Raw genomic sequence first — 11,125 nt, forward strand, 5'->3', positions numbered from 1 at the left:
CCCATCCCAGCTGAACAGATGTTCCTATACATTGTCCACATGAATGGAATGTGTTCACTAACTTGTGGTGGTGAAAGTCGCTTAGGTTGTCCTAGATACTGAAATGAGTGGCAGAATATTTTATATGAAAGTAGTTTTAAGGAATTATGAAAGAATTTTAGAGTATCACAGAACCAGGAATAAATGGTAGAATATTTGATAATTTTTAATGCCAAAACAGAAATAGAGTTAAAAAATTGAAAGTGGTTGCAAATGTTTTGATGGAGGTATGCTAGTATGCTCATGCATTCTTATGTAATTTTGTCTTTTGCCTCTCTCGTCTTCAGTGTGGTTTTAACACTCACCTAGACTTCTATAAGGTAATGGAGGGATGGTGGCCTTTTACCATTTTGAAATTCAGGTCCCGAAAGGATAAGAAGGAGGAATTTTACTTTATAAACTTATTCCTATTTTCAGTTTCTTTCTTTGTAAATCTTCTGTCTGTCTACCCATTCATCCACCCATCTACCCATTCATCCATCCATCCATCTGTCCATCTGTCATATCTATCTCTGTGTTTGTTTATCTGTGGGGTATGTTGTATGTTCTGGAGCTTTGTGGACTCTAAAGGATAACCTGTTGGACCTGGTCATCTCTTTCCACCATGTGGGGCCTGATTGAACTCAAGTGGTAGGCTTGGTGGAAAGAACCCAAAAAATTCTCTGAGTAAAAATTTGTCTTACAGTCTTTATTATTTGTTACACTCTTTATTATTTATTATTTGGCATAGCAATGGCACTTTCCCTGTGTTCCATGAGGGAGCTCTCTGCCTACCTCCCATATTTCCAAGTTCTGAAAGAACTGAACTAATAGGTCCTCTACTACAGGTCTTTTTAACCTTTTCCCACTTGTAACTCATATTTACCTGAGAAGTTTTATATTATACTGAGTATATAGATATGTGAAATAGGTATACAAATTAAAGATTTAATGGTAAAAAGTACTAAAGAAATTTATCTTAAAAACAAAAGCATTTATTTTATCATCTTTTAAAGATGGAAGCATGTTTGCATACTAATGAGATGGATGGAGAATTTATCTGATAATGCACAACTTAGAATCTTGAGTATTTTTTAAAGTTGGTCATTAACTTGATTTTATAATCAGTGCTGAGAATACTAGCATAAATATGTAATGCAGAAATATCAGAGGTAGGCCCCGCGCGAGCTTGCAGCCCACGCCAAGCGACCGCGACCCCGGCCCCTCCCCGCCCCGTGCCCAGGGGTCCCAGGACGGGCTGCGGGCTGCGGAGCGGCGGACGATGCAGCCGCGCTGTCTGAGCGGCACTGGTGGGCGGCGGTGGCGGCGGGCCTATGGCCATGCAGCGCTCGTGGACGACGCGGCTCTGCTCCTGGCCGGGCTGGGCCTGCGCGAGCCAGAGCCGACCGCCGACTCCCCGGGGCGCGCGCGGCCCGGGCCTCGGGCCCCCGACGAGGCGACGCCCGCGGCGGGCCGCAGAGGCAAGGGCGGCGGCGGAGTCGGTGGCCTCGAGGCCGCGCCCGACGTCCCCAGCCGCCCCGAGCGAGGCCCGCGCGCCAGCCTGGCGGGCTCGGACGGCGGCAGCGCGCGCTCCAGCGGCATCAGCCTGGGCTACGACCAGCGCCACGGCCCTGGTCCCGGGCCGCCATCGGGGTGCAGTGCGCGCTCCAGCGTATCCAGCCTGGGCTCCCGCGGCTCAGCGGGCGCCTATGCCGACCTTCTGCCGCCCGGCGTCGGCCCCGCGCCTGCCCGCTCTCCGGAGCCCGCCCCGTTCCCGTTCCCGTTCCCGTTGCCGTCGCTGCCGCTACCCCCAGGCCGGGACAGTGGCCCGAGCGCGGCCTATGGGCGGCTGGAAGCACTCACGCGGGAGCTGGAGCGCGCGCTTGAGGCGCGCACGGCGCGAGACTACTTCAGCATCTGTATCAAGTGTGGGCTTGGCATCTACGGAGCAAGGCAGGCATGCCAGGCAATGGAGAGCCTGTATCACACCGACTGCTTCAGCTGCGACTCCTGTGGGAGACGACCCCGTGGGAAGGCCTTCTATAACGTGGGTGAGAAAGTGGACTGCCAGGAGGACTTCCAGATCCTACAGGCCCTTGGCAAGTCCTACCACCCAGGTTGCTTCCGCTGCTCAGTGTGTAACGAGTGTCTGGATGGCGTTCCCTTCACCGTGGACGTGGAGAACAACATCTACTGCGTTAGAGACTACCTACCACACGGTGTTTGCTGCAAAATGTGCTTCCTGTGCCCGCCCTATCCTCCCTGCCCAGGGCTGTGAGACAACCATTCGTGTGGTGTCCATGGACAGAGACTACCACGTGGAGTGTTACACTGTGAGGATTGCGGGCTCCAGCTGAGCGGGGAGGAAGGACGCTGCTGTTACCCCCTGGAGGGGCATCTGCTCTGCCGCCGGTGCCACCTGAGGTGCCTCGGACTGGGCCCACTCCCCTCGCCCGCTGTACATGTGACTGAGCTCTGAAAAGCAGCCATCCGGAGAGAAGGGTGACCCACGCTCCTGTCTTCTCCCCTCCACCGAGCTGCTGTCTCTTCCGCAGGGGCCTGAACCTCCCGTGCCTCAAGCCCCTTCCTCTACTGGGTTCCAGGACACCCGCACCCTGCAGCCTTGGGATAGGCCACCTTCTTCCGCTTGGACTCAGCTCCCAGAGGCAAGGCTTGGAGGGCTTGGTGCCATGGGGGAAGGGTGCCTTATTTGTGTGCGATCACAGCCAGGGCAGTGACACCTGGGAAACACCGGGTTTGCCCTTGATGGGTGTTTCAGCCACAGGTCTCTCCCTCTCTGGATCCTGGCAGGGGTGGTGCCTTTCTAGCATCCTCAGCCTCAAAAGACCCTGAGAGAATCCCAGGCACAGAGAGCGAGCCCACCAGGGCTCCCTGCGACCCCGGGGAGCATCTGTGCACACTGTATCCAGCTCTACCACAAAACCATGTGATTTGACTTAAATTAAGTTCCCCCCACCCCCGAGGATGTTTACATTTTCTTTAAAAGAATATAGTTTTCTTCTAAAAACTTGGGGAAAAAAAAGAAATATCAGAGGTATATGTAAATTGATAAGAAAATATTTAAAGTTTTGGTTCTTCATTATTAAGCAGTTATGCTCTTTTAAAATTTGTTATTGTGTCTACGTGGTGTGTGTGTATATGTGTGTGTGTGCATGTGTGTTGTGCATTGTGCACGTGATGGAGTGCATGTGGAGGTCAGAGTAAAATTTCTGGTAGTCTTTTCTGTCTTTCCATCTTGTTGTGTAGTTCAGTAACTGAACTTAAGTCACTGTGCTTTTCTGACTGTAAGTGGAGACTGTTTCACAGCCACTCAGAACCAAATAGTCACACAGAACCTATATTAATTATAAAACTGTTCAGCCAATGACTCAGACATAGATAGCTCTTACATTTTGATATAACCAATTTTTATTAATATGTAAATTACTACAAGGCTGTGGTTTACTGGAAAGATTCCTGGTCCTTCTCCTTTGGCAGCTATATGGTGTCTCTTTGACTCTGCCTTCTCTATCTCTATTCTGATTTCCTGCCTGGCTTTACTCTGCTAAGACATTGGCCCAAACAGCTTTATTAATCAACCAATAAAAGCCACAAATGTACAGAATAACATCCCACAGCATCTCCCTTTTTCTGTCTAAATAAAAAAGAAAGTTTTAATTTAACATTGTAAAACTGCATATACAAAACAGTTATCAAGCAAGAATTATAGTTATAATATTTAGTCCTTTTACATTTGTCAAATTAGGTGAAATCCTCTATCATCTATCCTATCCTTGTGAATCTGAAGTTTTATATCTAATTTATCTTTTATGATAACTAAGGAAAACTGTTACTATAACTATATGTCTTCAGCTCTTTATAAACTTCAGAAGGATATAATATTTACCTAAGTAAACAGGAAGTGTGTTATAAACAACTGCCAAAGTTCTAGATTTGACAGAGAAATCTTGCTGCCTGGACAGTCACCCAAATTCTTCTGTACTATTGGGATATCCGTCTTCAGCTTACAGACCCATAGTATCTTTGCTGTCCTACAAAATGTCTGGCAGACTCTTTCATGAAGGAGGAGCCCTGAAGGACTGTCTCACCTTCTTTAGGTAAGTTCACCAGTTATTTTTTGTGTGCCCTGCAAGTCTAATTCATACAGCATACTATTAAGTAGTCCAGGCAAGAGCAGTTTCTTGCCCAAATGGCTAGCCTTGCCACATTGAAGGCAAATTCCATAATGAGTTTCTTCAATACCCCTCAATCTCTGTGACGTAGATCGGTGCTGCCAGAAGCAGACCTGTCTTGTTGTCAAGAAAATTCTAAGTTCTTAAAACCCTTAAAATGTCGTACTCTGTAGGTCTTTGAAAGGGTTGAAGAATACATTTCCATTTGAAATAATATCTCTGTACATGTAGAAAACCTAACTAACATGACAACAAATTTGACTGTTATAAATATCTATTAATCTGTAATTTTTAATTATAAATGAGCTGTATAAATATAATACCTTAAGCAAGAATAGATAATATATATACAGTAAAATTGATCTTAAAAAAATTTATATCAATAAACCAAAGTTTATACCAATGTAAAGTATTATGCCTATGTCATATCCCCTTATTTTTCTTCTTAGAAATTGACTATGACCATTAAACACTTATAATCATCTCCCCTTAAATGAAAACAAACATAACCAATCATTTTGGGAATTTGGGAATAGTTCTAGAGACTACTTCCTGCTGATTATTGGGTGAAGTATTCTTAGGATTCCTATAGAACTTTTGGGCATACTTCCGCTGATTGTTGAATGATGTGTTCTTAGGGTTCGTGGAGATCTTTCAGGATGCTCTGTTCCATCAAACCACATTAGCCTGGAAGGAATCCATAGGTTCTTATCTTCTGTGGAAACAAAGTCAGAAACTTTTACAAAGTAATATATCCCTAGTGATGTGGGAGTGTCATATATCAATCTGTTGATTTCATTGGTTAAGCAATACAGAAACTGCTTGGCCCTCATAGGTTAAAACATAGGTGGGAGGAGTAAACAGAACAGAATGCTGGGAGAAAGAAGCTGAGTCAAGGAGTCGCCATGATTCTTCCACTCCAGGCAGACGCAGGTTAAGATCATTCCTGGTAAGCCAGCTCGATGGCTACACAGATTATAAGAAACGGGCTAGTCCAGGTGCGAGAGTTAGCCGAGAAAAAGCTAGATATAATGGGCCAAGTGGTGTTTAAAAGAATACAGTTTCCGTGTAATTATTTTGGGGCATAAGCTAGAGCTAGCCATGTGGGCGGCCGGGTGCCAGGGACGCAGCCCCGTCACTCTTATTACAACACCCTAGACTCAAATTTTAAAGTCAAGATACCTTTATGTTGATTTAACTTAGCAGCCCCCAGAATCAAGTCTCTCTTTGCAGTCAAAAAATTCAAAGAAAACACAACAATATTATAATCCAGACTCTCTGTATATATATTCCATCTTTGCATGACTTATTTTTCTTTAGCCTTTAATCTGTAACTGTCTTTACTCTTTCACATCACTTTTACTGTTTCTTTGAAAACATTATTTTTAAAACTATTTCTTTTTCATTTATTTATTTTTTTAAAAAAAGAAAACAATCTTTTTTCATTGTACATACCAAAGTACCCACTCCCTCCCCTCCTCCCATTGCCTCCATACACCCTCCCACCCCACTGCCATCCACTCCTCAGAGAGGATAAGGCACATTGCTTTGGGGAAAGTCCAAGGCCCTCCCTATTATATCTAGGTTGAGCAAGTTATCATCCAAAGAGAATAGGTTCCCAGAAAGTCAGTACAAGTAGTAGGAATAAATCTTGGTGCCACTGCCAGTGGCCCCTCAGTCTGCTCCAGCTATGCAACTGTCAACCACATTGAGAGGGACTAGTTTGATCCTATGCTTGTTCCTTCCCATTCCAGCTGGAGTTTGTGAGCTCCCATTAGCTCAGGTAGACTGTTTCAGTGGGTACCCATCATAGTTTTGACTTCTTTGCTCATATTCTCATTCCTCTTTTTCTTCTCTCTCCAAAGCCTACATACATTTTATAAACACACTGTGACTTCTTTAGAGGTCTTTTATGTCTGAATCCATTCAAGTGTGTATCTGAATTCCTTTTCTGACCAGGAGTGCCTTTTATTTAACACAAAGGAGGCATGGATATAACCAGCTCTGCAGCCCTGACTGTTTGCTCCACCTATTCCAACATGGTGAAGGCATGTTCACTGCCTCTGCGAGCCATGCTCATCACCCCAGCTAGAGGGCCCAACAGATCTATGTCTCCATTAAGCAATTTGTAACATGCTGCTCACAGATCCCATTTAGGTACAGGGCCTCCTGAAATAGCAAGAGTTCATTCTGCCAGCACAAACCAGGAAGCTGGATCTTAAAGAATCTGTGCAATTTTTTGCTGCTAACAATGGGTCAGGAAAACTTCTCTTAATGGTGCCATGCCTCTGTTTGCTGCCAGCAAACAGAGTCTATCTGAAAAAAAAAATGTGGCTACCAAGAAACTGTGCTTACCTCTGTTCTTTTGTGTTTAGAGTTCCTTCCCAAGCTTTCCTAGTTTTCATGTTGATATAGTTGCCCCACATTGGTTTCCCAATTTCTAACAAGAGATTGCTCAATTGTTTCCTGGCTACCCAGACCTGAATAATCACACCAAAACTATATTAATTGCAACACTGTTTGAGCAATAACTCAGGCATATTTCTAGCTGCCTCTTATATCTTGAAGAATGGATAAAGAAAATGTGGTACATTTAACACAGAGGTAAAAAACAATGACATCTTGAAAGTTGCAGGCAAATGGATGGAACTAGGAAAAAAAAACATCTTGAATGTGATCCCCAAGAGCCAGAAAGACAAAATGGTATGGACAGCACAGTACTATAATTAAATGAGTGCATGAGATGGAGAGATTCAGTGGAAAGTTGGGTGTCTTAGCTTCTGTGGACCATGAGTGGCACCCACACCCACATGAAATCAGAGGAGAATTTGTCTGAGTTTTGTTCTCTCCTTCAACATGTGAATCCTAGGGAAGGAACTCAGGCCTGTAGGCTGTCAGCAGGTATCTATAGTCTCTAAGACATCTCTCTGGTGGATCACATTATCCATGGGCTTGAATGAACTATATATCTATATTGGTGTTCTGAATACATATGTCCTTCATTCATCTAGAGTGGATTCACTCCCCCTGGTTTGACAGCACCATTTGTGGACCCACAAGATTACTTCCTCCACATATTAACTGTGACTCAGTGTCAGTCTCAGATGTCAGATCCGTTTCTGGGGAGCTGCACAAGAATAAAGCAGTCATCTGGAAGAAACCCTTCCTCAGTATACAGTGAGATCTGCTGTGATCACCCACAGCAGTGTCATGCATCCCTCTCCCTTCTTAGCCTTGCACAGTTGTGCTCTCAGGCAGAGGCAAGTGGCTTTTGCTGCAGGCTCCATCCACTCTGGCTAATTTGAAGCTTCCTTCCAGCACTTAGTTGGAGCATCAAGAGAGACTCCTTAACCATACCACCGCCACCAGGAAGGTCTTCTCAATTCTGCATTTCATCAGATGTCCCTAATCTGCACTGTCATTCCAGGACAAGATGTGAGAGATCTGCTCCACCCATGACAACAAGTGATGCTGGAGCTCCAGCCATGACAACAAGTGATGCTGGAGCTCCAGCCATGACAACAAGTGATGCTGGAGCTCCAGCCATGACAACAAGTGATGCTGGAGCTCCAGCCATGACAACAAGTGATGCTGGAGCTCCAGCCATAACAACAAGTGATGCTGGAGCTCCAGCCATGACAACAAGTGATGCTGGAGCAGGGTCTTGAACCTGTGAAAGCCTTGCATGGATGTCTGGCATTCTGAGACAATTCGCAATCCTACATCTTGAATTTGTCCCTCTGGTCTCCTTAAACTTCTCTTATTGCTTGAGGGTAATTCAGTCTAACTAATATGATGGATATAAGTCAATTGTAGGGGCTGGAGAGATGGTGCCATAATTTTCAGTATTTCTTTCTGTCGCAGAGGAACAACAGTGCAGATAAAAAGTCTCCAGGTTCAGGCAGAATCTGATACTCTCTGCTGGCCTCTGGTGGAATTGAATGCATGTGATGTACAGCCCTTCAGCAGGTAAAACATACATACATATATATCTACTAAATAATCTTAAAAATTAAACCAAAGCATAGTTAATGCACAGCACCAAAACAGAAAAAAATGGCCAACATATCTTAGAATTCATTTTGTCTGCTATGTGGTTATCCCTGATGCTGTATTTCAAGGAACCCAGAGACAGATACTTCCAGTTATTGTAATTTCTTTTTAAAAATACTTTATTGATTCTCTGTTGGTTTCACATCATGCATCCCAATCCCACTCTTCCCCCTACCCATTCCCTCACATCTGTGCTCTGCTCTTGCTACCTCCCCACCAAAAAGAACAAACTTTAAAAGAAAAACCCAAAACTCAAAATCAAAAACAAACACACAAAATCTTGGTGAGGACTCTGCAGTGTGGCCCAGTGAGTCACACAGTATACCCTTTAGTCCATACATCTTTTCCTGTAAGTTTTCCAGACCTTTGGCTTCTACTACACTATAGATAATGTATCCTCACTGGGACTCTTTTTGGATATCCTATTGAAGCTTGTGTCATGGAGATCCTGCAGATTTGGGTCTGCAGATCCAGGCCCTCATTGCTCCAGCAGTTCCTAGATAAAGAGGATGTTGGGGTGGGATAAGTCATAGCCTGGTTCTGGGCTTAGTGAATCTGCCAGGCTCCCCTCATCTTCACCACCCAGGCAAGCTTTTCAGCACTGCCTCAGTTAGGTCTCCCAATAGAGCTAACAGAATGCAGAGAGGCCAGGTATCCTGCTCTCACGCCCTCCCATCGAGCTCTCACACACTCAGACCACAAAGGGCCAGCTCTACTGTTGAGCCCAGGTGAGGTCCCAGGCCCACTCTCCCAGTTGCTGGAGTTGGTGAGAGGCAGACCCAGGTTTTTGTTCTCATGCCCCAGAGGCCATCTCTCCCACCACTGCATGTGATATGTAATCAGGTGAGGCAGAAGTCTTTCCCTCATCTTTGACAACACAAGGGAGAAGAAGGGGGTAAACTCAGCTCTTCTGCTCTCACAGGTTCAGGGCCAGCTCCCCTGCACTGCTGCTAAGTAGACTGCTCTACTGTGCTGCTCAGTCCAGGTGCAGGACACAGCATCCCCATTATTATAGTTGGGGAGAGGCAGGTCCAGTTCGCCCTAGTGCTGCAGCCTGTGAAGGGTGGGCTTAATCTGTGCGTCCGTATCCTATCTTCAGTGCTAACAGGAGCTGCTGACATCAACATGGACAGAGGCACTGGCAGGGCAATGGATGCAGACATGGCCTTTGCAGCAGCCCAGGCCCAGAGGACACTTATGGCTGCTGGTGACAGCATAGGCCACTCAGATCTGTGTGACCCCAGCAGAAGTGTAGCCCTCAGAGACTCACATGGTCCTAGGTAGTGGCTTAGATCTTTACTTCTGTGTGTCTCTTGATTGGAAACATAAGCCATGGATATCAGCACAGACCCTGGCTGCATTTGTAACATGGATCCAGATATGGTCCTAAGCTACATCCTGGGCATAGATGTTACCATGGCCATGGTTGTCAATGCAGGTCACTCAGATCAGCATGGACCCAGCACCAGACCCTGGGTGGACTTAGGTCCACATTCCAGGCTTCTGCACTGTCTTTGATGGCAGCACAAGCCTGGGACAAAAATGCTCAGACCCTGGCTTCAGCAGAGCCATGGACTGAGACTTGGTTCTCAGCAACAGTCCTGGCCCAGATGTCATTATGGTCCTGGGTGGCAGCACAGCACTCCAAGACACACATGCCCCCTGTGGGAGTATGTTCTTGTGACAGTAGCATAGTGGCCTAGACTGAAGGAAGCTGCAGAGCCCTCAGTGGTAACTGAAGTCACAGATATCAGCATGGTTCCCATAGCTGTATCAGAGCCATGGCCTTTGGCAGCAGCCCAGGCAGGGACAGCACCATGGCCCAGTTCGCAAGTGGGACACAAAGTTTTTGCACACGACCTTGGTAGATGTTTGTGTATCCTGAGAGGCATTAGAACAATACTGTGGTGTTTCTCATCAATTTGTTCCACATGTTCATTTCATGAAACAGAATACTATAGTTTAGTGATAGCTAAATATGACAATAAGGATTTAGTGTGTGTATATACACACACATACACACACACACACACACACACATATGACAATTGTAGCAATGAGGCAAGCAGGCCCGCTTTTCATCCCACCCGGCTGCCGCACGGCTAGCTTAGCCCTGGAAATAACAACACACAAATTGTATTCATTTAAACACTGCTTGGCCCATTAGCTCTAGCCTCTTCCTGGCTAACTTTCACATCTTGATTAACCCATAATTAGTAATCTGTGTAGTACCACGAGGTGGTGGCTTACCGGGAAAGATCCTAACCTGTGTCTGTCTAGGGTAGGAGAATCATGGCATCTGCCTCACTTCCCTTCTTCCCAGCATTCTGTTTTGTCTACTCCACCCACCTATGTTCTGATCTATCAGGCCAAGCAGTTTCTTTATTAATTAACCAATGAAAGCAACACATAAAAAGAAGATCCACCTACATCATGACAATAAGGATGCGGTGTGTTTGTGTGTGTGTGTGTGTGTGTGTGTGTGTGTGTGTGTATCCATCATGAAATGGGTATACATGAAGTTGGCAACACCATCTACATATAAACATAGTCCCCCTGTGTAGCCCTGGCTTTCTGGAACTAAGTATATAGCCTAAGCTGGGCACCCAAGAGTTCTGGAGTCTCTGGGGCTACAGGAATGAAACACTACACATGACCAAAGAAATTGTTCTTTAGAGTAAAAAATTGAAAATCTGTCTGTCTGGAATAACTGGACATCAACGCAATCTTCCATGACAGGAGAATCTCCCACCACATAGGGAGAGCTGAGGACTCAGTCAGCTTGCTGAGGCCAATGACATTAAACTGTCAGAAAAAAGTCCTGCTCACCAACATCTCTACCCTCGATGTTATTATTCCCC

General features: G+C 45.6%; 1 pseudogene; it reads left to right on the plus strand.

Annotated features, from left to right (window-relative positions):
• Nucleotides 1-1,300: 1,300 nt before the first annotated feature.
• On the plus strand, nt 1,301-2,497 carry LOC121434924 (annotated as a pseudogene).
• Nucleotides 2,498-11,125: the final 8,628 nt, after the last annotated feature.

The sequence above is a fragment of the Microtus oregoni genome, unplaced genomic scaffold, assembly GCF_018167655.1.
Source record: "Microtus oregoni isolate MIOR12 unplaced genomic scaffold, Mior012 000045F_ref0000178, whole genome shotgun sequence".
NCBI classification, from domain to species: domain Eukaryota; kingdom Metazoa; phylum Chordata; class Mammalia; order Rodentia; family Cricetidae; genus Microtus; species Microtus oregoni.